This window comes from Mesoplodon densirostris, chromosome 13 (assembly GCF_025265405.1).
Source record: "Mesoplodon densirostris isolate mMesDen1 chromosome 13, mMesDen1 primary haplotype, whole genome shotgun sequence".
Taxonomy (NCBI): Eukaryota; Metazoa; Chordata; class Mammalia; order Artiodactyla; family Ziphiidae; genus Mesoplodon; species Mesoplodon densirostris.
In genome coordinates this window covers 51,064,605-51,090,572 of record NC_082673.1, presented here as the reverse complement: position 1 = coordinate 51,090,572, position 25,968 = coordinate 51,064,605, and the positions used below count along the sequence as shown (strand labels likewise).

The window sequence follows — 25,968 nt, the reverse complement described above, 5'->3', positions numbered from 1 at the left end:
TGTCAGTTGTAACATCTCCTTTTTCATTTTATTTATTTGGGCCCTCTCTGTTTTCCTTGATGAGTCTATCTAATGGTTCATCCATTTCATTTATCTTTTCAAAAAATCAACTCTTAGTTTTATTGAGCTTTTCTCTATCTCCCTCTTTTTTTTTTTAAGTCTCTGTTTTATTTATGTCTGCTCTGATCTTTGTTATTTCTTTCCTTCTACTAACTTTGGATTTTGTTAGTTCTTTATTTTCTGTCACTTTAGGTGCAAGACCAGATGGTTTCTTTCAGATTTTTTTTTTGTTTTCTGAGGTAGGCTTGCATCACTGTCAACTTCCATCTTAGAACTACTTTTTCTGCATCCCACAGATTTTGGATTGCTATGTTTCCATTTTCGTTTGTCTTCAAGTATTTTTTTTACTTCATTTGATTTCCTCTATTACTGATTGGTCTTTTAAGTAGCGTATTGTTTAGCTTCCACCATGTTTGTGTTTTCTGTAGTATTTTTTTTTCTTGTAATTTATTTCTAGTCTCATAGCGTTTTGATGGAAAAAAGATGCTTGGTATGATTTTAATCTTCTTAAATTTATGAAGACTTATTTTATGGCCTAGGATGTGATCTATTATGGAGAATGACCCAAGTGCACTTGAAAAAAAATGTGTATTCTGCTCTTTGGGGATGGAATATTTTATATGTATCTATTAATTTCATCTGCTCTAATGTGTCATTTAAGGCCAGTGTTTTTTTTACTAATTTTCTGTCTGAATGATCTGTCCTTTGATATAAGTGGGGTGTTAAAGTCTTCTACTACTGTATTACTGTTTCACCGTTCATAGTGGTTAATATTTGCTTTATTTATTTAGGTGCTCCCATATTTGGTGCATTTATATTTACAATTGTTATATCTTCTTGTTGGGTTGATCCCATTATCATTATGTCATATCATACTTTGTTTCTTTTTATAGTTTTTGTTTTAAAATATATTTTATCTGTCAGTGCTACCTCAGTCTTTTTTGTTTCAATTTTCATAGAGTACTTTTTTTCATTTCCTTACTTTCAGTCTTTGTGTGTCTTTAGAACTGTAATGACTCTCGTAGAAAGCATATGTATGAATCTTAATTTTTTAATCCATTCAGCCACTCTGTGTCTTTTGATTGGAGCATTAAGTCCATTTAAATTTAAAGTAATTCTTGATATGCATGTACTTATTGTCATTTTGTTAATTGTTTTTGGGTTGTTTCTATAGTTTTTTTTTTCTCCTTTCTTCTTTTGCTTCCCTGTTGATTTGATGGCTATCTTAGTGTTATGTTTAGATTCCTTTCTCTTTTTTTGTGTCTGTATCTATTTTAGGTTTTTGATTTGTGGTCACCCTGTGGTTCATATATAACAACCTATATACATATATATATATATATATATATATACACATATGTATTGTGTATGTGTGTGTATGTGTGTGATTATTTTAAGTTGATGATCTCTTAAGTTTGAAGGCATTCTACCCTCCTTATATTTTTACTCCCCCACCACCACATTTAATGTTTTTGATATTATATTTTTGTTTTTGTGTCCCTTAACTATTTATTGTGGATATAGATGATTTTACTACTATTGTCTTTTAACCTTCCTACTTTATAAGTGGTTGATTTACTGTATGTTTGCCTTTATCAGTGAGATTTTTTTCCTTTCATAAGTTTCATATTTCTAGTTGTGGCCTTTTCTTTTCTGATTAAAGGAGTCCCTTTAATATATCTTTTAGACCTGGTTTGCTAGTGCTGAAGTCTTTTAGCTTTTGCTTGTCTGTAAAACTTTTTATCTCTCTATGAAATCCAAATGAAAGCCATGCCAGGTAGAGTATTTTTGTTTGTAGGTTTTTCCCTTTCATCATTTTAAATATATTGTGCCAGTACCTTCTTGCCTTTAGAGTTTCTGCTAAAAGTCAGCTGATAGCCTTATGGGAGTTCCCTTATACATAACTTGCTGCTTTTAACTTGCTGCTTTTAATATCCTCTGTTATCATTAATTTTTGCTATTTTATTTACAAAGTGTCTTGGCATGAACGTTCTTGTGTTCATCTTGTTTTGGAATCTCTGTGCTTCCTGGACTTGGAAGTCTGCTTCCTTCCCCAAGTTAGGGATTTTTCAGCTATTATTTCTTTAAATAGGTTATCTGCTCTTTCTTCTCTTTATTCTGTGACTCCTATAATGTGAATGTCAGTTTGCTTGATGTTGTCCAAGAGATCTGTTAAACTATCCTAATTTAAAAAAATTTTTTTTTTTTTTTCTGTTCAGCTTGGGTAATTTCCAGTAGTCCATCTTCCAGATTGCTGATCTGTTCCTCTGTATCTAATCTACTATTGATTTCTTCTAGTAATTTTTTTTATTGCAGTTATTGTAATCTTTGCTCTCTTTGTTTCTTCTTTATATTTTCTAGCTCTTTGTTGAACTTCTCACTGTGTTCATCCATTTTCCTGCATTTGGTGAGCATCTTTATAATCATTATCTTGAACTCTTTATTGGGTAGATTACTTATTTCCCCCTTGTTTAGGTCTTTTTCTGAGATTTGACTTGTTCCTTCATTTGGGACATATTTCTCTGTTGCCTCATTTTTCCCAGTTCTCTGTGTTTATTTCTACATGTTAAATCAGTCAATTATGTTTCTTCTTCTCCGAGAAGTGGCCTTATGTAAGAGATATCCTATGTAGCCCAGCATCATGTTCCCTTCTGGTCACCAGAACTATATGTCTTAGGGGTGTCCCATACATGGGCTGCATGTGCCCTCTGTTGTGGCAGGGCTGACTACCATGGTCGTGCTGGTAGGTGAGGCTGGCCCCAACCCGGTTGGCTGTGAAGCCACATGTTGTGTGGTAGCTGCAGGCCTGCTAGGGGATGGAATGAGCCCCTCATGCAGTTGGTTGTACAGCCTGGGGGAAATAGGACTGCTGCTCGCCTGCTGGTGTGTGGGGCTGAGTCCTAGCATGGCTGTTTGCCTGGTCCAGGTGGGCACTGAGCTGGCACTGGCCTGCTAGAGAGCATGGTCAAGTCTCTGGGCAGCTGTCCACACAGTCCAGGGAGGCATGGGTCTGTTGCTATCCCACTGATGGCTTGAGGGAGGATTCCAAAATGGGGATTGACAATGCTGGTGGTATTGCTGTAGAATGAGCTCCCAGAAATGGTTGTTGCCAACTTCTCCATCCCCATGGGGAGTCCCAGTTACCTCCTGCCTCTCTGGGAGGCTCTCCAAGATCAGCAAGTGGGTCTGACCCAGGTTCCTCTCAGACTACTGCTTCTGTGATGGGATTCAGAACATGTGAAGTTTTGTACATGCCCTTTGAGAGCAGAGAATTTGTTTCCTATAGCTGTCTGGCTCTCCCAAACATAGGACCTGCTGGTTTTCAAAGCCAGACATTCTGAGGATTTGTCTTCCTGGTGCAGGACCCCTAGGCTGGGGAGCTTAGTGTGGGGCTCAGGCCTCTTATTCCTTGGGGAGGAACTCTAAGATTTTGATATTCTTTTCATTTATGGTTTGACAACCTGAGGCAGTGTGCTCTGACTATACCACATCTCTGCCTCTCCTATTCACCTTCTTGTGGTCCCTTCTTTATATGTTTAGTTGTGAAAAATCCTATATGCTAGTCTTCATGTTGTTCTAACGGAGAATTGCTCTGTAAGTAGTTGTAACTTTGGTGTGTCCGTTGAACTCCAGGTGAGTTCATGGTCTTCCTACTCCACCATCTTGGCCACCTCTGCAAGCTATTTTTAAAGATATAATTACAATTAGTAAAACTTGTATTCTCAAATACTTTGAGTTAAATTTTGTGTTGATTATTATTGTTAGACAGCAGTTTAGAACCACTTAAATTTGATACTCTTATCTATGTGAGAGCAATTGTGGCATAAAGCTAGAGATAAGTTCAGTGCCTGGCACATAATAAGTATTTAATAAATATTCATTGAACAAAAATGAATAAACCATACATTATTTGAATATTTTCCTTGTTGCTTTTTAATTGGCATTTGGTTTAGAAAGTAACATGTACTTAACAATTATGGTTGAATAAATATATTTATAGGTCAACTCTACAAATTGCAATAACAGAAAATAAATTCAAATTAGTCTCTACATTCATATTTAAGTCTAAAATATAGTGGAAACATCTCTTACTACTTAATCACGGTACAATGAATCATTCTTCAAGTGTGATCTGCAGAAATAATGTTACTGTTTATTACAGTGGAAGGGGGTCTTTACTTAAATAAATTTGGACACATTGGGTCAAGTAAATTTAAATAGGCTTTCCTATTACAGGGCTTCTCAGAGCTTTTTTATAAAAGTGTACCTTGTGTAAAGGGGAAATAGTATGCAATGTTTTTCAAGTATACCTGGCCATAGAAACTTAATTTGAATGAGCATATAACAGAGTTAGCAAACCACAAACCACAACTTGGAAAATGCTACCACAGTGATTTTATTTTGTGGATGTTAAGGAACTGGACATCATCCATTTAATATTTCCATATACTCTGTTTTGAATTCCAGTAAGAAAAAGCAACCAAGAGTATTATTATTGGTATGTGGAGTTGAATTTGCCAGGAATGCGAGCACAGCTTCCTCAATAAAGATCTTGCCTTTGGAAACATCTTACCCCTTGACATCTCTCCAGAGTTAAGACTTGGCAGCCTCAAGGACACAACACAAGGTGTGTTTATTTGATTTAACATTTGGCAAAAGGTGTTTTGACTTGTGGTTTGTTTTCTTTCACTTTGTTTTTCTTGTTTTGGTTTGTTTGTTTTTGGCAATGAACTTGAGTTTGGAATTAGTTCTTTTTTATGGGAGGCAGGATTACAATGAGGAAATGTTTTTACTTGGATTTATTTTATGATTTTGGGTAAATCCAAGAAAATGAAGCAAGATCCATAAAACTATAAATTTTTATCTGATTAATTTGTTAAATCATTTAGTATTATTAATTGTCTATGAGAATTTGTTGCCACATTAAATATTTGATCTCTCTTGATGTTTGATACACTATGATACTTTGATACATAACTATATGTTGATAATTATATATTGGTTAAAATCAATGTCCCTGCATAGTAAGTAATGAACAAATTAAGATCATCATAAAATATCTATTATTCAACATTATTTTAAATCTTTCTTGATTAATTGGTACATCTATATCTCACATGTTTTGTGGAGAGAGGAAATATGTTATAAAATGGAAGAAAATGGGCCCCCATTATATCTGTGACCCTATCTTCTACTCTCTTCTTCCACCCCTCATTCTAATTAGAACTCTTTAATAGCTGCCTATGTCACTCAAGACAAAAGCTAAAGCTTTGAAACTGGCCTGTATGTCTCTGCAAGACCTGGCTCCTTGTTACCTCTCTAATCTCATCCCTAACTACTCACTTGCTCAGCCATACTGTCTCCCTTGTTGTTATTTGAACATGACAGGCGTGTTCCCATCTCAGGGTTTTTCCATTATTTTCTCTACTGAATTGCTTTCTTCCTGATATCTGCATGACCCATTTATTTACTTTCTTTTGGGTTGTTATTAAAAGGTCATTTTCTAAATGAGGTCTTACGTGGTCACCATCCAAAATATCCCTGCTCTGTGTTTTCTACTTAGCATTTATCTTATCTAATAAACTATGTATTTTATACTTATTTGTCTTGCTTACTGTCATTATCATTTGCAAGAATATTAGTTATTCCTATGAGGGCAAGGGGTTTTGTTTGCTCTGGTTTTATTCTAGTCACCAGAGTAATCCCTGGCCTTTGATGAGTGAATGAATGAATGCTTAATTTAGCAAATATTTTTTAAGGACTAACCATGAACAGTGTTAGTTGGTGAGGATAAGGAATGAAATACACAGTTCCTGCCCTCAGAAGTACACTTTGAAGGGAGGTAGAAATTGCAGCAGTATGAACAGAACATTATCATTATTGGGGAAGCAACATTTAATCAGACTGTGTTGGGCTCATGAAAGTCATCCTGAAAAATGTAACCCTTTGAATCACTCAAATAGCCTAGGTTATGCTGTAGGAACAAAGAAGCCCAAAGCTCAGTATCTTTCATTTTTTAATTTTTATTTTCTATTGGAGCATAGTTGATTAATAATGTTGTGTTAGTTTCAGGTATACAGCAAAGTGCTTCAGTTATACATGTACATGTATCTATTCTTTTTCAAATTCTTTTCCCATTTAGGTTATTACAGAATACTGAGCAGAGTTCCCTTCCACTATACAGTAGGTCCTTGTTGGTTATCTATTTTTACTATAGCAGTGTACACGTCAATCCCATTCTCCCAATCTTTTTTTTTTCTTTTTTCTTTTGCTGTACGTGGGCCTCTCACTGTTGTGGCCTCTTCCGTTGTGGAGCACAGGCTCCGGACGTGCAGGCTCAGCGGCCATGGCTCATGGGCCTAGCTGCTCCGCGGCATGTGGGATCTTCCCGGACCGGGGCACGAACCCGTGTCCCCTGCATCGGCAGGCGGACTCTCAACCACTGCGCCACCAGGGAAGCCCCTCTCCCAATCTTAACACAATAAATATTTATTTCTCACACAGACTACATATCCAAATTAGATTGGTAGGGACTCACAGTGACCAAAGACATTGAAGACTTCATCTGAATGTACTTCCATGATCACTGCAGAAGTGAGAAGAAAGAGTGGCTAGTTATGCACTGGCATATAGAGTTTCACTGGTCAAAGCAAATTGCTTTATTTCAAATGGGGGACTGTGAAGTACAATACTGGCCTCTACACAAAGGGAAAGGAAAATTGGAAGATATGTGAACAGAATTAATGACTACTATGCCTTTCTACTGTTTTAAAGGAGTATAAGATACCCAAGTAAAGAAGTATTTGAAAGCATTTTCAGAGAAAAGAAGGGCATGGGCAAAGCCAGCAAGCTGTTACATATTATGATCATTTCAGAAAACTACATGTAGTTAAAAGTAGTTGGGGCATAGTGCATGCATGGGATAAAGACAGATAAAGAGATTAGTAGGAAAACAGGGTTTAGATTATAACACACTATGGAATTAGAACTCTATCCTAAAGGACTTAGGGAGCATTGAATGATATAATATACCTCAGAAGAATTTCTTGATTAAATTTAATTTGTGAGAGATTATTCCTATTTTTTAAATAGAAGTATAGTTGATTTACAATGTATTAGTTTCAGGTGTACAGCAAAGTGATTATATATATATGTATATATACATATATATATGTGTGTGTGTGTGTATATATATATATATATATATATATATATATATATATATATATATACTTTTTCAGATTTTTTCCATTAAAGATTATAACAAGATATTAATATAGTTCCCTGTGCTATACAGTAGGTCCTTGTTGTTTATTTTATATATAGTAGTATATATATGTAGTAGTATAATATATGTTAATCCCATATTTGTATCATTTTTATTAGATTCCACATGTAAGTGATATCATATGATATTTGTCTTTCACTGTCTGACTTGCTTCACTTAGTATGGTAATCTCTAGTTCCATCCATGTTGCTACAGATGACATTATTTCATTCTTTTTATGTCTAAGTATTATTCCATTGTATATGTATACTACATCTTCTTTATCTATTCATGTGTCGATGGACATTTAGGTTGCTTCCATGTCTTGTCTATTGTAAATAGTGCTGCTATGAACATTGGGGTGCAGGTATCTTTTTGAATTAGAGTTTTCATGTGAGATATTATTCTGGAATCAGTGTGGGGGATGGCTTTGAGGGGAGGAAAAACTGGAGACAGTAAGACCAATTATAATACTAATGCAGTGATGCTGGTGAGACCCTGGATAAAGACAATGACAGAGGAGATGAAAAGGAGGGGAACAAAAGGTAAAAAGGCAGGAAAGTGTTTATGGGGTGGACTCCAGGACACAGAGGAAGTAGGATACTTCTTACACTGGCAGTGTTTGTGCCTGAGCATGTGTATGTGGATTTTTGTTTAGTGTGTGTGTAAATGTGTATGTTGGTGTGTGTGAGAGAGTGAGAGTAAGCTTGCAAAGTCAGTTGGCGTTACCTGAAGATCTATGTTTTCTTTGTGATTTGGTAAACAAGCTCATGTGCCCAGACTGAAAGGAAGATGAGTTTCAGGAGAGCCCTGCAAGCTGGAATGGCTACTGAGTCAAATGGGAGATGGGATCACCTTGGGGCTGAGAAGTTGCTGGGTAGTGTTCTGTACTTGTAAAATATCAGATTACACATTTTACAGCAAAAATTGCTTTGAGAAGTTCAGTGGCTTTTTTCTTTAAATTGTTTAGAGTTCAGCAATAATTTGAAAATAAACATTTTAAATGAATTTGTGTATGCTATTTCCATTAGAGGGGCCCATGATATATAACCTATCCCCTGCTCCCAAATTTTGGTTAATGTGATAATGAAGACCCAATCATTTTATAATAGAGGAAACTTTTCTAAAATTAGTGAGGTAGTTATCCAGTGCTTTTATAAAATCATTTTTTATGATAGACTTAAATAAAATACTATAATGTTATAGTGAAGTTTAATTTTCAAAAAGAAAGTAAAGAAGTGATTAGAATACTTATATTTTTCTTAAAGTTTTTTGGAAGACATTGGAATGTACTATAATTTAAAGATATTCTGAAATTGTATTTCTTGTTTGCCATTGTATGTTAGACCCATGGTCATTTTAAATATTTGGGCTGCTAACTTTATTACTGCAAATTCAAGTTTGGTCATTGACAGAACCAGTTTTATCTAATGTCAGACTACTGCTCTAGTAGAAAGAACCATACCGACCTGCCCAATTCACGTGGTGGATATATGAGAGAAATTGTGACATATCGACTTAGAAATAACATCAAAAGTTTACAACTCCTGAACTCCTGATAAGAGAATATCAAAGAAGTCGTGGAAGTGTTGAACTGAGAAGATTCTTTTCTTAGACTGGAGAATAATTGGAGATTTCTGACAAAGATAAGAGATTCATTTGTTAGTTTAAAAAATGGGGACTAATGTTTAAGATGTTTGTTGTTGTTCAGAAGCCTTCCATTTTAGAAAGTATTTTTGCATACTGATTATGTACATATACTGTAAACATATAAGTGATAATCTATTTATTCAAAGTTTTCAACACACTAACAAGAAGACAACATATGTAATTTGGCATTTTAAAAGTTATCCAGAGATACTTTTGCTGAAACCACTTAGCTGATGATAGAAGATGGTTAGGAGACCAAATAATAGCAGAAAGGGTACAATTTATATGTAATTTAGTTACACATAAGATACATATTATGAGACCATTCTTTTATTTTTGTATCTCATTGACTTTTTAAATGAATGTGAAGTCATCAAGTTCAGGTTATTATTATTATTATTTTGTCTAAAATAACCTATTTGGACTGTATGGTGCCTCAACAGTGAGTAACTGATTAAGCCAGAATGATGTAATGATACTAACAACATTTATTGAGCACTTACTATGTGAGAAGCACCATGTCAAGTACTTTAAATGAACTAGCTATTTAATTTAATGCTTACAGCAGCCACATGGGATAGGAATTCTTACTGTACTGATTTAAAAAAATGATAAATGAGCTTAGCTTCGTAAACAACTAAAAAGTAACAGAACCAGAAAGGAAACGAGTTAAAGCAGGGAAGAGATAACCCATAGTTTATCAGGCTCATAATCTTATAAAAGATAGAGAACTTATAGTAATATTTTAAAACTCAAAGCATTTTTAAATTAAGTTTATAATAATTAAGCATAAAATGTGGATGTTTTAAGTTAACGTAACAGTCTTCTGAAAAATATCTACTCAAAAATATACTGAGTGTCTACTATGTCCACAGTGTTCTAATTGTTTGAGATTATTTAGTGTACAAACAATTGTGGTACTACATTCTAGTGGAGGGAAGTGAGAAAATAAGCAATAGACTAAATATAATATGAAAAGAGCTTTTTAACACTTTAAAAGTAATAGTTGATAGGTCTAAGGTAAAAATAACTTTTCTGTTGCAACACTGATCATCTAATTGTTCCTATTTTATATGCCTACATCAAATCATGAAAAAGGTGAAATATTGATTGCTATAATATGGTTATTTATTTTAAATATTATTGACCATTACTTTGAAGAAATCTCTCCCTTTCCTCCCTCCTTACACACTGAAGATGCAGCATTCCAAGAAAACAATTAAATGTCATTTGTAAAATAACTTTATTTTATATAATTACAGAACTAAGTGCTCCATGGCTTAAACAGAATGAAAGTGAAAAGTCTTAGGACATATTTTTCCTATGAAGGACACATTTAAGTGCATTTTAGCACCAAAATAACTGCAGATGCTCATGATTAAAGGTTCAGTCGTCGTCTTTTTGTTTGCAATATATAGGGTATGTTTATGTGTGTATGAGAAAAAGAGGAAGGGAAAGAATAAACATGAGAATGAGAATGAATAATGCCAAAGCTCCCTAGGTGCTTTTGTTTTAGTAGCTTCTCAGAATTCTACCTCTATAATTCAGGGAGTTGACTAAACATTTACATATATTGTTAAAGTAAAGGATGCCATTTACTCTGTTCTATGTTTCTTCTATTTTCTCTCAAGTGGTCTCAGTATTACTGTACTGGATATTCTTTTATGTAGCTGTCTCTAGTATACCACTCTGTAACTACTTGGTAGACCACCTTACATCTATTCTTTGTTGTGTATGCTTTAAGGAGTTAAAAAATGGATATAGTTATGAACTTCATTATTAAAGTAATAATGATGTGGTATAGTGAAAAATTAAAATGTTCTATCACAAGGTCATTAACAAAGAATGAAAAATAATTAAGGGCAAAAGATGAAAAAAGGTTTTAAGATAAAATCAAAACTCAAGTATGAAAAGACCACTGTGTTGAGAGAAGCATAGGAAAGATTTTTGCAGAGGATATAATCTGTATTAAGAGTCCAGTTCTGTTAGGAACTAGACTTTTGTACTGAATGAGATAACATGAAAGTCTTTGGAACAGGCTGTAAAAAAGCTTTGGAAAAAGTAAAGGTAACAAAAGTGACAAAAATGTAGTTAAAAAAATAAGCAGTAAGGAATATGATTCATTAGGGAGAATTTTGGACCAACCAGAGATTATGATTATGGCCAATAATGTGAAAAATTTGGAAAACAATATATTTTTCTTTATTAATTGCTTCATCAGTTTATTCATACACTAAGAGTTGTTTACTTTCATAAAATTCCATTTTCTGATCTGAGCTAAACAAGGCAAGTTTAAAGGCAGGGGCTCAGAACAGTTCACAGCCTTTTCAATACATTCATTTCTAAATGTCTTATTTGAAAGAGAATGCCCTGGTTTATGATTTTCATATGTTTTTCCCTTTTAGAAAGAGGCAGATGGTATGAAAACTGGACTCCCTTATTTAAAGGGAATGTTGATATTTATAACCAAGCTTATCTCCAGCAAGATTTGTTTTTTGCAGCTGTTCCAGGTTGAAAAACATATTATATTAAAGCCCAGGCTTGTTTTTCTTTCCATATTTTGGCGGGGGGGGGATCTTCACAATGTGAAAAAGTGATGTTTGATTTTAAACATGAATGCAGTGTAAACTGTGATTTTTTGCTTCTATATGTGAATTTTCTGTTTGTATGCTGTGATGATATTACTCTTTTTGTTTCACTGATCTATTTCCTAGATACATCACACTTGAGAAATAATTTACTCATCTTTTTCCTATCATCAAAGTATTCTAGGAAGTGTAGTAGGTTTTCACTGAGTTAGCCTTTATTATTAAACAAACTATTTTCTAACTGTCCATTTTGATATGTTAGTCATTTTTTTTCTGCCCACAGTGAGTATATCTTTCACTGGGAAATCAACTTTTTCTGTTCTTTTTTTAGTTATATTATTTTTTGTAAGATATGTTTTTCTTTCTTATTTTCTATTCTTTGTTTCTATTTTCAATTATAAATGCTGCTATTTTTCTCTGAACATATTTTAGAAACTTTCTTTTATAATTTAATAGAAAATTAATTATATTTTATACTCTATACTTAATACATGGAACTATCTTTTTGGGCATATGATGACACTAGAATGAATATCTAAGCTTATAAACACACATAATCTTTGTTCATATGTGTTCTTATTATGTGCACACATGTACAAAATTTTCCATAAAGAAGGATATTTTATCAATAGATATATTGATTTATTGTGAATAGATATGATTATTGATTTAAGTGGACATAACTTACACAGCTTGCTTGTCAATTTAAAGCAAACCCCACTATTTTCATAAAGATTACCTTCTTGAATATGAAATATTATGCAAATTATGATTATGTCAGGCATATATTTTTCCTTTTTAATAATTAAAGCTGAAACTTTTATTTAAAAGTTTTTAGTGTTTATCAGCACTCACAATTAAACTATTTAATTTAATATCATGAAAACCAGCATATTGCTTAAATTTACAAAACCCCAACCATTATTAGTAGTAAACAGTTTATTTCCAGAGAGTTTCTGGCTGTTTTCTGAATAAACCCTTTAAACTTCAATCTTTGATTCATAAAATAATCTCTCTCTTTAATCACATAGAACATGAATAACTTTAGTAGATTTTATCAGTTCAGTTTATTCCACACCTCCGTTTATTCTTTATAATGATAATCACAGTTAAAAATGTTAAGTGAAGAATATGTGAACTCTTTGTTGGTGTGTCACCTCTCTTCCTATCTTTTTGTAAGGAAAGCTTTTCACTCTAGTATGTTAGTTCATTGTACAAATGCCATTTTTTCCTTGCATGAGTGTTTACCTAATGTGGGTTTAGTAAAAATTTAAATGGAATTCTCAAAATAAACAAATTGACTTGAAACACTTAGTGAAAGCTGCCAGCATTCTATTATTCTATACTCTCACCATGTAACAAAGCAAGTGATTCTACAAAAGGTATGAAACTGCAAACAAAAGTCTTTCACCTTACTATTCCTGGTTTTATTATTATTGCTGCATGTTCCCAATGGATACTGTATGAGTGAGCATTTAAGGATCCTGTGACCTGGGGTTGTCTATATTCATTTTCTACTTCTTTAGCCAGGAGATCCAAAGTATATATTTCTCAAATTCTTTGAAAATAATAAAAATAATAAAGATAAAAGGGTGTTCTTTCAATCAGTACCTTATACATCTAAATCTCACATAAGTTCAAATACACAGAGCTAGGGCAGAAATAAAATACATTCTTTTATTATATGATATGGCTGAAGGAGACATTGTGTTTAGTCATTTAGAAGTAATAGTGTATTAAAAAAGTGAAATAAAATATATTTATAAACTATATTAAAATAATTGAAATTTTAATTCAGAAAGGATTTATGTGTTTCCCAGGCTTGCAGCCTTTCATTTTGAACATCAGTGATCATTATTCTATTAGTTCATGGGGAAAATAGCAAACTGCTCACAATAATCACCCTCTTTTTTTGAAATATCCTTCTAGAGGACCTGATTCCAAGGTAAAATGTTAGCTTATGTGAAGAAGGATTTAATTAACACTTGAAAATTGACCAGTGGGAGAGAGAGAAAACTTGTAGAGTAGTAATGCCATTTTATAGTGAATAAAAATTGATTCTAAATATAATGACACTTTAATTTCTTAATAAGAATGTAGTTTAGGAAGGATCTAACAAGCGTTACACATTCTTTTATCTTTAAAAATAATTACTGGGAATTCCCTGGTGGTCCAATGGTTAGGACTTGGCATTTTTACTGTGGGGACCAGGTTCGACCACCAGTTGGGGAACTAAGATCCTGTAAGCTGTGTGGCACAGCCATAAAAACAAAAAACAAACAAACAATATATAAAATAATAATTACTAATAATAACCAACATGGCTATGTTTATCTGATTCAATAAACTAGATATTAGATAATTAATTTCCAGGTATGTATTAGTTTTCTATTGATGCATAACAAATTACCATAAACTTAGTAGCTTGCAACAACAACCATTTATTAGCTCATAATTTTGTGGGTCAGAAGTCCAGCATGGCCTGAATGGATTTTTTGCTCAGGGTCTTACAAACCTGAAATCAAATGCCAACCAGGCTGTTCAAGGCTCTGTGAAAGAATCCACTTCTAACCTCTTATATGTTCTTGGCAGGATTTAGTTTCTTCTGGTTGTAGGACTGAAGTCCTCATTTCCTTCTCAGCTAACTGATCTATTTCAGGTCAGCCTTATGTTTTGCCACATAGCCCCTTCCATCAATGGAGAAATTCTTATACACAGAATTCCTTTGACTTTGAATTTCTCTGAATTCTCTGGCTTTGACCTCTAGACCAAGATTTAAAATGCTCATATGTGAAACCCCTTTGCTGTTAATGTAACATAATCACAGGAGTTATATTTTATCATATTCACAGATTCCACCCACACTTCAGGAGGGGAAGAGATTTGCAAAGAAGACCATATTGGAAGTCATCTTAGAATTCTACCAATCACATTTGACTTAGTCATTACTTATCAATATGTGTGTATGGATAGCTTTTAATCGACAGTGTGCTCTAGGATTACCTCATTATTTTTGTAGCTAATACCAAGTCTTTCATGCTCTGCTCACTTAAAATTTTTGTATTTACATCTAACATTTTACTTCCTACATCTCTGCTGCATTATCATAGTTTTCTTATCTGTGTTTAGAACAGGTGAGACATAGGACCACACATTGAGATTTCTACTTTAAAAAAGCAGCTAATGAATTCCTAGGGAGAGTTATTCTGGGTCTCTTTTGGACATTCAAAACTGTTTTGAGAAAACACAGTCAACTGCAAAAAGCTGTAATGTATTTAGGAATTGATGGGGCAGAAATAGAGTAATGAATTATATATATTATCACAGGTTCCCCAGACAACAGATTCTGAGGCACAGCTTAACCTTGAGTGCAATACTAGAGGGAGAAGAGTGAGTGAAAAATGGAATAAAGAAAAACTTTAGATAAGGAGGAAAAACAAATACAAGGTGGTTACTAACCTGGCCATAGGTGCAAGAGAAAATGTAGACTTTTGTGTAGTCATGTGGGACTTCTCCAGGTCAGCTGTGTAGAACCAATTAGTTGGGTTGAGCAGAAGAAAGTAATTTATCTGCCAGCACTTCCTGTCTTATTTTTCATTGGTCAAAGCTCACCTCCTGGTTTGTTACTATCCCTGTACTTTTCAGATTGTTGTGCTATGGGGCTTGGGATTTGGAAGTGGCAGGAGGAGCCAAGCTTCCTATGGGCCTAGGTGTAGGTATTGCTTTAGCTGTGGAGGTAGTGTTGGAAGCTGTACCATCACCTTCACCCCCAGAGGAAGCCAAGTCAACCAGTGGAATTAGAAGATTAATTTCGGTTAATGGCTGGTGCTATTGGGCAAGTGACTGAAGATCCAGGAGGCAGTGAATCTGCGGAAGTACATAAATTGGGTCTAACATAGAATGACATGTAGTGATTGCATCTGGTCAATTCCTTTAAAGATTCCTTATAATATGTAAATGTGCCTTTGATAGTACCTATGTCGCAGTTAAAACTCACTAAATGTTTATAAAGTTTAATTTTTAGATAACATCATCTCCTTGGTCATCAGATAGTCTTTTCAAAATTTAGATAGTTTATTTTTTAATAGATGGGGAAATAATCAAGCATAATTAATGTGGAAATAATCAAGCATAATTAATGTGAGAAGCAATAGATATCATTCCTTTGCATATCCATTGTTAATTGAGTCCTAGAGTTATACCAAAAGGCATTGATCTTGTGGATGTGTTACCTTTCAAATATGAGTATTCAACCAGGTCAATATTCTTTACAAAAGCCAATTGTCTAATTTTCACACCATTACTGTAACAGCAGAATTCAGATTAACATTTACATGGTCTTCTTATACAAAGATTTTGTTATTATTTATTTTTTGTTATTATTATTAGGATCAGGGTAGGATTGAACCCAGGTTCTCTGATAAGGCTTGTTGGACTGTCCAAGGTATAAAGGTTAAGAACAAATAGATGGGGCTTCCCTGTTGGCGCAGTGGTTGAGAGTCCACCTGCCGATGCAGGGGACACGGGTTCGTGCCCCGGTCCGGGAAGATCCCACATGCCGCGGAGCGGCTGGGCCCGTGAGCCATGGCCGCTGAGCCTGCGCGTCTGGAGCCTGTGCTCCGCAGCAGGAGAGGCCACAACAGTGAGAGGCCCGTGTACCGCCAAAAAAAAAAAAAAAAGAATTTGGTGTTTTGGTGTTTATTATTAGGAAGCATGAATATACATATATATATAATATTGTATATATTTTACCTAAATAATATTAGCTATTGATATGAATGTCTTAAAATGTTATATAAATGTACTAACACATGTATTTTGTCCATATGTTTTACTGCCTTATATTTCATTGATGAATAATTTGTGATGTACATGCAGGGCTTTTTTCTTTTTTTGCTGTTATTAAAAATGTTGCACTGAACATTCTTTCTAGTGTTTTTGTGTATGTAAATATAGAATTGTTTTTCTAATTCGTATAACTAGCAGAGGAATTGATGATTCTGGTGAATGCATATCTTAAATTTTACTACATATTGCTGCATCACTCCCCAAAATACTCATTAGTTACTGCTCTTATTTTATTACAGTAATCTATTCTCTTTAAAAAGTTCCATAAGTGATCTTGCATGCATTTTAGAGGTATTCATAGTATTTATAGGTATTTTATAGATTTTACTGTTATAGTAATTATGATCTTTGTACCTAGATTTAATATACAGTAGCCTTGCTGAGCCCTTGTAAAGAATGTTGTACACATTCTAATAATTTGCCTGTAGTTTCCTTTCTCTCTCCCCAGTCATATTATTTGTGAATAATAAGTTTTTTTTTTCTTTCCAAACCCTGTATCCTTTCTCCCCTTGTCTCACTATATTACCTGGATTTCTCAGTACAATGACTATATTTGTCTTGTTTATGATTTTCACTATTAGGATAATCTTTATCTGTTTGCCTATTTATAAGCAGAGTGAGAAAGTTCTTTTCTATTCCTGTTTCCTCCCTCCCTTTCGCCCCTGCTCCCACCCAACTCTTCTTTATTTTCTCTCTCTCTCTTTAAGAATCAATGGGTAGTAGATGTAACTTTTATTTTTGCATCTATTGATTGAGGACTTTCATTTTTTTCTCTTCTTTAAACAGTTACATGCAGAATATTATTAATGTGTTATCTAATATTAAACTATCCTTCCATTTTTGTTACTGGCCTAGCTTCTTCATGGTGAATTTTGTTATTATGATTATATATACTGGATTTAGTTTATAATATTATATTTAGGATTTTTATATCTCTCTTCATAATTGTGATTGGCTTATGATTTTTCACTCTCATAATGTCCTTATAGCACGTATTTGTATTTTTCAAAATAGCTTATTATATATCTGATCTAGCTTGTTAAGGATTTTCTTTTCCTCGAATATTCCTTTCACATCTGAAGCTGGGGAGCTGATTGATAAACATGTCTCTTAACCAGTTCTTGATATCTTTTATTCATTAACCAGATGCTTATTCCCTTCCCTTATAATCCTTCTAAATCAGCTTTCCAATAATCCTTTTAATTCAACAAACTTTACATGAAACAGAGGTTTTATGGGATGATAATGTGCAAAATTTGAAAAGTTGGACAAGTAACATTGGAAATAGTTTCAAGTCCTCTCAGAGATTGACAAGACACATATGGAGATTCAGTAAAGCTTTGCAGAAAACTTGTCCTAAAACTACCACATTTTGGGAACTTGGTTCACATTTACTTCAATGTAAAATACATGTAAATTAAGAAAAATAAAAATTTTAACTTTGAAATAAGCCAAACTTGGTTATAAATAGTGATTTTCATAGATTAAGAGTGAATCAGAACACTTCACTACACAGATATATATTATTTTGGGCTAAACATAAAAAACATACTTTTTGCTAGTAAACCTTTGTCTCAGTTAACTTATTGAAAGCTCTGAATAAGAATTTTCTAATATTACTTCAGAACCAAGGCAAGGGAGTTCATATTGAGGAATTATGATAAAATAGATATACATCTGTTTACTTAGAAATTTCAGAGATAAGAATAGATGCCATCTGAGATGTTTGCATTTAGAGCTTATTGTTTTCCCTCATCTTTTAGCTACCAGGTTTTGGTAGCATCTGGTTAGAATAAAGTTTTTGTTATTGATATGATAATTGAAACAATCTTGGGTTTCATAAAATTCCCTTAAAATAATCCCTCGTTTAAAGGGATTATAAGTATTGAAAAATCAAAGTTTGTGACCTTTAGAGCTAGAACCCTATTTTTAATTACTCTTTGTCTCTTCAGGAAAAACGGTCTGAAGGTGTGTTGATCAAAGGTCAAAGATATGGAACTGCCTTTTCTCTGCTTGAGTCCCTGAAGCCAAACATAGCCTTGGTTCCTCTCATTCTCCTTGACTGTTAGTAGCTTTTAGCATGCAGTGTACACGTTGCCTGACTTACTGATTTTATACTACAACTGTAGGTGTCTTTGCTCTTTTTACATGGTTGGATATGTGTTTCTTCTTTTATCAGCATTTTGTAATAGTAAAAACAGGATCTAGAGTTTTATTTATTTGGTACCATATTATTGTAACCTATAAAAACTTTTTGAAAGTACAGTTTACAATAAAAGAAAAAAGACTTATTTGAAAGAGTGTAGTTTATGGCTTTTTAATTAACTATTAAAAGTTATATCATAGGCCAATCCTAGCTTAATTAACCTATCTTCTTTTACAAATGTAATACGAGAAATTAACTGAAGTGGATTTCCAGTTTTGCTGAATTTAAACCCTGCAAATCATAATGATCATTTTTCTGCTTAAAAACATGGTCGAGAGAGAAATCCTCTCCCTGTCAGATTTGAAGTGCCTATTCCTTTGATATTTATGCGAAGGTCAGAATTAAAAAAAAATAATTCCATGGGACCCAGCTAATGTAACTCCCCCACCCCCAAATGATGAGCGTTGCTGATGGTACATGTAGGCAGCTTTTTGTCTATTCTGGGCAGTATAAATTTAATGTGTTGTTTTCAAGTGTGCCATGTGTCCAGATGCCACAACCGTCTGTGAATTAAAAAGGCATTAAAATAAAAGTAAGTAAAATATTTGTAGATATTTTTTTATGAAGACCTGGGAGTTTGTGATACAATTATGTTTGGATTAACTAATTCTATTAGGTTTCAGGAAAAACAAGTGCATTGTTTTCTTACAGCAATTTTAAACATTTTATGGTGTGGATTTATAGTACTACTCTATCCTCATAGCCTAGCCCATACCTTCTTCTCCCGCTATATTACCTATTTCTGTTAATGACATTACCATCTCGCTAACCTAGTATTTTGCAAGTATAGGCCATGAACCACCTGAGTTTGAAAACTGCGCCAGGGAGCTGGTGCTTGTTTAAAATGCAGCTTCCTTGGACCCACCCTGGCATTGCTGACCGGGTGTCTCTGAAGAGTAAGACCTGGGACTTTGTATTTTAGTTATGACTCAGTTTAAAAGCATAGTCATCTTCAGCTCTTCCTTTGCCTCATACCCCCATCCAGCATGTTCCCAAATTCTAAAAGTTAAACACAAAAACGTCACTTCCTTTCTACTTGCTGCATTCATCCCTTAGTGGATTACCTTTGAACATAACTAATATTTTTTAACTTATTAATTATGTTCAAACCTTCCAGTCTTTCTAATATCATTAGAAAGTGTCTGATTTGGTTACCTCACTGCACAATACCCTTTTATGGTTTCCTGTTGAAAACAGGAAACCCGAGCCTTTTCCTCTGGAACTGAGATGTTCAGTTCTGGGCAGCTGACCCTTTCCACAGGGACTGGGATTTCCCCATTTTACCCAGGCCACAGCTGCCTCCTGAGAGGGAGGCCTGAGTACTCCATGCAGTTATGAGTTAAGCTGGTTCAAGATATTACACATTCATGTTATATTCATTCACTTTTTAAGATGACCTATTTGGCCATTTTTCCTCCCCTTAACACTTATGCTCCCCATTATTTTGTGGGTTTTTTTGGTTTTGTTTTTCATGGACCACTCTTTTGCTGTTCCCTTATGTTCCTATATTTTTCTTTATGTCCCTCTTGAACCCCATCCATTTTCAAGCAATTGATTATTACTTTTGCCTCTTGACATTAATTGAAACCGTATTCTTCTCAGAGACACCATTTCCCTGAAGCTTTCTTCAGGAGAAACTGTTCTTTCTTTAACCCTCCACATATGCATGGATTAAGATTTTGGTTGTTATCTTTTCATTTCCTTATTACCACTTCCAGATCATTTCTTTTTCCATGCATATAGAATGACAAATGAAACAAACAAAAAAACAGCTCCTTTGTGGTTCATTCCATTAGACTGTAGTGCCCTTTACCTCTCTTCTTTGCTGTTATCTGTGGACATTCAGGTCACAGAGTCTCCCTAACTTAGAGTTTTCTTTCCATCCTACCCCAAATCTTTCCACCCTCCTGAGTGCCTTCACTATTCATATGTATGAAGTATATATTATTCTGGCCTCTCATTTCCTTATCTGCCATATTGTTTTCCTATCATTTTAGTCACCCTCCATGATGGTTGACTAACGTGCTTCATCCCGATAATAACATCAATCACCTCACACTTTCTATTAATAACCTTTAGTTCTTCTAGAGTAAAAGAAGACTTTGGTTATTGGACCTCATACAAATCTTTAAGTCGAAAAATCGATCTATTTTCTGCTTAACTCTTAAATCCCCACTGTCTCCACTTCTTTCTCTATCTTTAAACTCCATGGTACATCATTTCACCCACTTTTTATAGTACCCTAATCTTTTTGCCCTACTGCCCTTCTGTTATGCCTGTCTGGGAAAAACGAAACTGCTTAATCCAGCTCTCTACCCTTTCCCTAGACCAGCAATGCACAGCTGAACACTCAGAAATATATTATTTGCAGTCATGTAGCTTGCTGCTACCGTGGATTCATGGTTACCAAATTAATGTGGTCTCTTAGTGTTTCTCATTAATCCGGTTTTCCCTAGACACCTCTTTCCGTTTCTCCACAACAGAAATTCCAGCCTCTGCACTCTCAAATCTCCAAACTTCCCACCTTCCGTTTCACTCTTAGGAGATAACCTTGCTTCCTAATTCATAGTGAAAGGAGAGCTACCACTTAGAGCTCCCTCTGCTTTCGGCAGCCAAACCTCAAAACTTACATATATTTTTACTCATCGTTTTTCCTCTTTCCTGCTGAAGTGAAATAGGTGGTCTGCTCTGATGATTCCTTCAAGTGTACACTGAATTCTGTCCCTTGCTAGCTACTTGGAAACCTCAGTCATTTTCTGTTTTTTCTTTCCTGTGTCTTTACCTCCTCACTTTGTGCTGGTTCCTTCTACTTACTATTTAGACCAACTCAAATTTCCATCTGTATTCAAGAACAAACATGCCCTCAAGAGTAAAACAAAGCACAGCATAACAAAAAAGTCTCCCTCAACCTCAGTTCCTCTCTACTTACTATGCTATATCTCTCCTTCCTTTTACTTATTTTGTAACAGATTTGTCTAGGCTTTCCATCTCTGCTTTCTCACCTTGTACATATTCCTTAGACCATAGGAATTAAGTGTTTCAGTGTATGTGTCAGGGAAGAAGCAGGGATGACCATTGTTAAGTCATATCATAAGGCCACTTATAATGAAACTGATGAATGCCCATTCAATTTAGGTCCAAAGGGGCCATTGCTTCTTTTGCTCAGCATACTATTTTTGAGATTTATTTCCATTGTTGCATACTATCAGTAGTTTTTTGCTGGGTAATATCTCATTATATGAATAAACCACAGTTTATCAGTTTTTCTATTGATCAACATTGGAGCTGTTTCCACTTTTTGGCTACTATGAATAAAAATGCTGTGAATATCCTTGTACAAAGCTTTTTTTGTAGGCATATGTATTTATCTCTCTTAGATAAATACATAGGAGTAGAATTGTTGGTAGTTAATTTTGTAAGAAATTGCTAAACAATTTTCCAAAGTGGTTGTATGATTTTACAACTTACATACATGAGAGTTTCAGTTGCTCCACATCCTCCCAATATATATATATATATATATATATTTTTTTTTTTTTCGTATGCGGGCCTCTCACTGTTGTGGCCTCTCCCGTTGAGGAGCACAGGCTCCGGACACGCAGGCTTTCAGGCCCAGCCACTCTGCGGCATGTGGGATCTTCCCGGACCGGGGCACGAACCCGTGTCCCCTGCATCGGCAGGCGAACTCTCAACAACTGTGCCACCAAGGAAGCCCCTCCCAATATTTTGTAGAGTAAATCTTTATTTGAATCATTCTAGTGGGTGTATAGTGATATTTCAATTCTAATTTTAATTTGCATTTTGCTGATTACTAATGGTGTTGAGAACTTTTTCGTGTGCTTGTTTGTTATTTGCATATCTTCTTTGGTGAAGTTTCTGTTCAAGTCTTTTACCCATTTTTTGTTGAGTTGTATGTCTTATATTATTGAGTAGTTCTTTATACATTCTGGATGCAAGTTCTTTTTGTCAGATACAGGATTATGAATATTTACTTCCTATAGGTAACTCACTAACTTATTTTCTTACTTGATAAAGTTCAGTACATGCTTTTCTTTTTGCTTTTATGGTGCATACCATCTGTGTTCTCTCTAAGGGTTATTTGCCTACCCCAAGGTCATGAAAATAATCTTTTTTCCTAGCAGCTTCATTGTTTTGTTGTTTTTCTCTTTTGTTTAGGTCTATGGTCTGTCCTCAATTGAATTTTGTGTGTGGTATGAGATAGGGGTCTGTTTGTTTTTTTTTTTTCCCCCATAAGGACATACAGTTTTTCCAGCACTATTTGTTGATACTGTAATTACTTTAGTTCTAAGTATAGATGAAGGGTAGTCCCAATCACTAAGATTCCTCTTTTGGAACATGACTTTTTGGAGTCATACAGATTACTGTCTTGTAGTTACTTTTCTAATGAATTTTTGTATCAATGTTGGCAAGTGATCAGGATTTTGGAAATCACATTTTCACACATTCGAGTTTTTACATACTCTTTCTGCAGCTACAAAGGAAATTAATTTGTCAAAGTAAAGATGAAATGGTCACTTTGATCCTTGAAAATATAAGGAAGACCACTGTTTAGCTCTCCAGTTTTATACAATAGGAATTTGTTCTTATTACAGACTTATCTCACTATTACACTTATGTCAAGGTATACATTGTCTACTTGGATGCTGTGTCACATTTTGATAGTCTTTTAATTACCTATTTTTCATTTCCTCAAGTGTGGAGAATTACCTCTGGAGATCTGAATCATGTACCCTTGCTTGAAATATTAAAATATAGATTCCATGAGTGGGGGGTGGGATACAGAAGTGACATTTAAAGTAAATTGTTGCAGAGTTTCAAAATCATGGATCTAAAGGCTGAATTTGATAGTGCACTGGAACATGAGTAGGGAACAAATGACAAACTTGGATCATTAATGCTTCTTTATACCAAGGAATTTTGCTTTATATAGGAAAAAGGCCATCATTTGGATGACTTAAGTATGTTAATTACATGATCAGCTTTGAATTTGTAAAACATTACTCTGGTATGTTAGATCAGGGACCCTTATCTTCTTCATTTACTACTTTCTTCAATTCAACTTCTAGCATAAGATTGTATTTTCATGATTGGTTCTCAATTCTGATCAAGCCATAGCCAAACATCTTTTTTGCCTGTTTATAAATTAATACTTAGGTAAGAGAGTTTTTTTTGTTGTTGTTGTTGTTGTTTGTTTTTAAGTGAGGGTCAATCTTGTAGCCTTAAAAACTGAGATGTTTAATTTTTTGTGGTCATGGTTGAATTTTTTTTAATAACCTGTGTTTCGATCTGTATTTAAGTGTCACAGTCTGGATTGAATGCTTTTTCTGGAAGCAGAGACATATGTGAAGGCTTCAGGTTTCTTATTCTTTACATGTTCTTTCTGGATTTCATAAAAAAGGTATAAATGAGCAATAAAATAAGTTGGTTGGAATGTGATTAAATATAACACTACCTTTGTTTTTTTTTAAAGGTCACATATTATGCTTAAAAATATGTATGGCAAATTGCTGTGCAAAATTCAGGTTAAGAAAGGATATTAAAAACAAAAGTATTCTCTTTAATTTTAAAAGTCCTAAAGAGAGCGTACAGTTTTAATGGAGTAAAAATTAATTATGAATTATTTTAATATGCAATTTAGGTATTAAATAAAATTAACTTTTTTTCTTCCTTAAAAATGTGTTATCAAGCTTCAAGAATGTTAAAAACTTCTCTGATGATTTAATCTGAAATAATTCTTACAGCAAAATTCATAAATAATAAATATCTTATTAATCCATATTTTAGTTTAGCTAGGTCTCAGAGCAAGTTAGTTCCTCAGGGAATGTAGTCTTCTTTATAAAAGAAGGTGATGAGATGTAATCTCCAAGGAATTAAATTGTGAAAACAATCTTGGTATTGTACATGCTAATATGAATCTGTTGTTCCCTTTCTGCATCTATCACAACACACTTTAAATTGTGGCTGATCTTGTATGCAAATAGCTGTCTTATTAGAAATTGTCGCTGTATGTGCTAATGTCTCTCTGGATTTCTTGGGGGTTTGCTATCTAACCATCAAAGCAATAGAAATGAATGATTACTGCAAGGCTTTGAAGAACAAAGAAAAGTCAGAGCATTTTAGGGGTTCTAGATGTCTGAGGCATTGACAGTTTGCACCATACACATGAATGGGTTTCTCTTTAGATCATTTAAAATAGCCCCAATGTGCTTATTAGGAAAGTAAAATATTTTCCACCTTCTTGTGTTTGTTGCAACTAATAAAATGTGAGTCATTTGTGCATGTGTGTGTTCTCTAGGCATTTTTTTTGTTTGTTTCAACATTTGTTAAAATGTAACATTGCTTAAAAAATAGAATATAATAATTTCAAAGACAAGAATAAAATTTAAATTTTTGAAATTTTGCATAAGGGTTATCAATCACCAAAATAATTAGGAACAAACATTTAAAACTAGTTCCTCTTTAATGTATCTCCTAGGTTGAAATTCTCTTAAAGTTTTTATATTCACAGGTTATTATACACATAAAATGTGTCATTTATAGAGTGTAGGCCCTTATAAACCTTTAGGTCCTTTAGCTTTTTTTTTTTTTTGATATAGTTTTGTGTATTTAAAGTACATTTTAAAGTAAATAAAGTCCAGTTTACTTTGGTGAAACGTTTCTCTATGAGTTCCTGACTTTTTTACTTACTACAGATAATGAATGAATAAAATACTGGCCTCTAAAGTGTTATCTCTGTTTGGATGTTTGTTTAAATGACCAGGAAGGAATTGGGGGAAACATAGTTAGTGACTGTTTTGGTAGAACGCCTTAGTAACTTGCTTTTTAAACATTTAAGCTATTCCATAAAGGCAAAAAAAACAAAACAAAACTAAACTAAATTGAAGAGAGAATCATATCTTGTGTATTTATTCATTTAAACTAACTTCTCTCCTAAAATGTAGTGATATCTTCTCTAGTGCCACACAATCAAGATTAAAATAACTTGACTCCTCTCTACAATTAACAAATGCAAAACAGTATGCAAATGGATTGCTATATGAATAAATTATAATATATCTGTTGACATTATTTATGGTACTTCTTTATCAGAATTATTTTTGATATTCTGAATTACAACAAGTGAGAATATAGGATTAGGTGATGTCTTGGTTTCAATTCTGAAATTTTAAGCATGTGTTATCTTAGATGTAATGACTATATGGTTTATGAGAGATTAAGACAATTTATTTGACTTTTTGTCTTTGTACATTCCTAGATATTACCATAATATTAAATCTGAAGATTATTATGAATATAAAAATAATTTTTAGCTGAATTTATAATTTTCC

The 25,968-nt window shown here is 33.8% G+C and overlaps 1 protein-coding gene across 5 annotated transcripts in view; it reads left to right on the top strand.

Moving 5' to 3' along the window:
* TRIQK (triple QxxK/R motif containing) overlaps window positions 1-25,968 on the top strand; it is a 100,365-nt gene that overhangs the window by 12,353 nt on the left and 62,044 nt on the right. For 4 of the 5 annotated variants that reach the window (XM_060116369.1, XM_060116364.1, XM_060116366.1 and 1 more), the window contains one exon: window positions 4,528-4,687. The gene's annotated coding sequence lies outside the window, so the exon portion shown is untranslated. Of the gene's footprint in view, window positions 1-2,421; window positions 2,468-4,527; window positions 4,688-25,968 lie in introns of all 5 variants that reach the window. The other variant, XM_060116365.1, reaches the window with a different exon arrangement.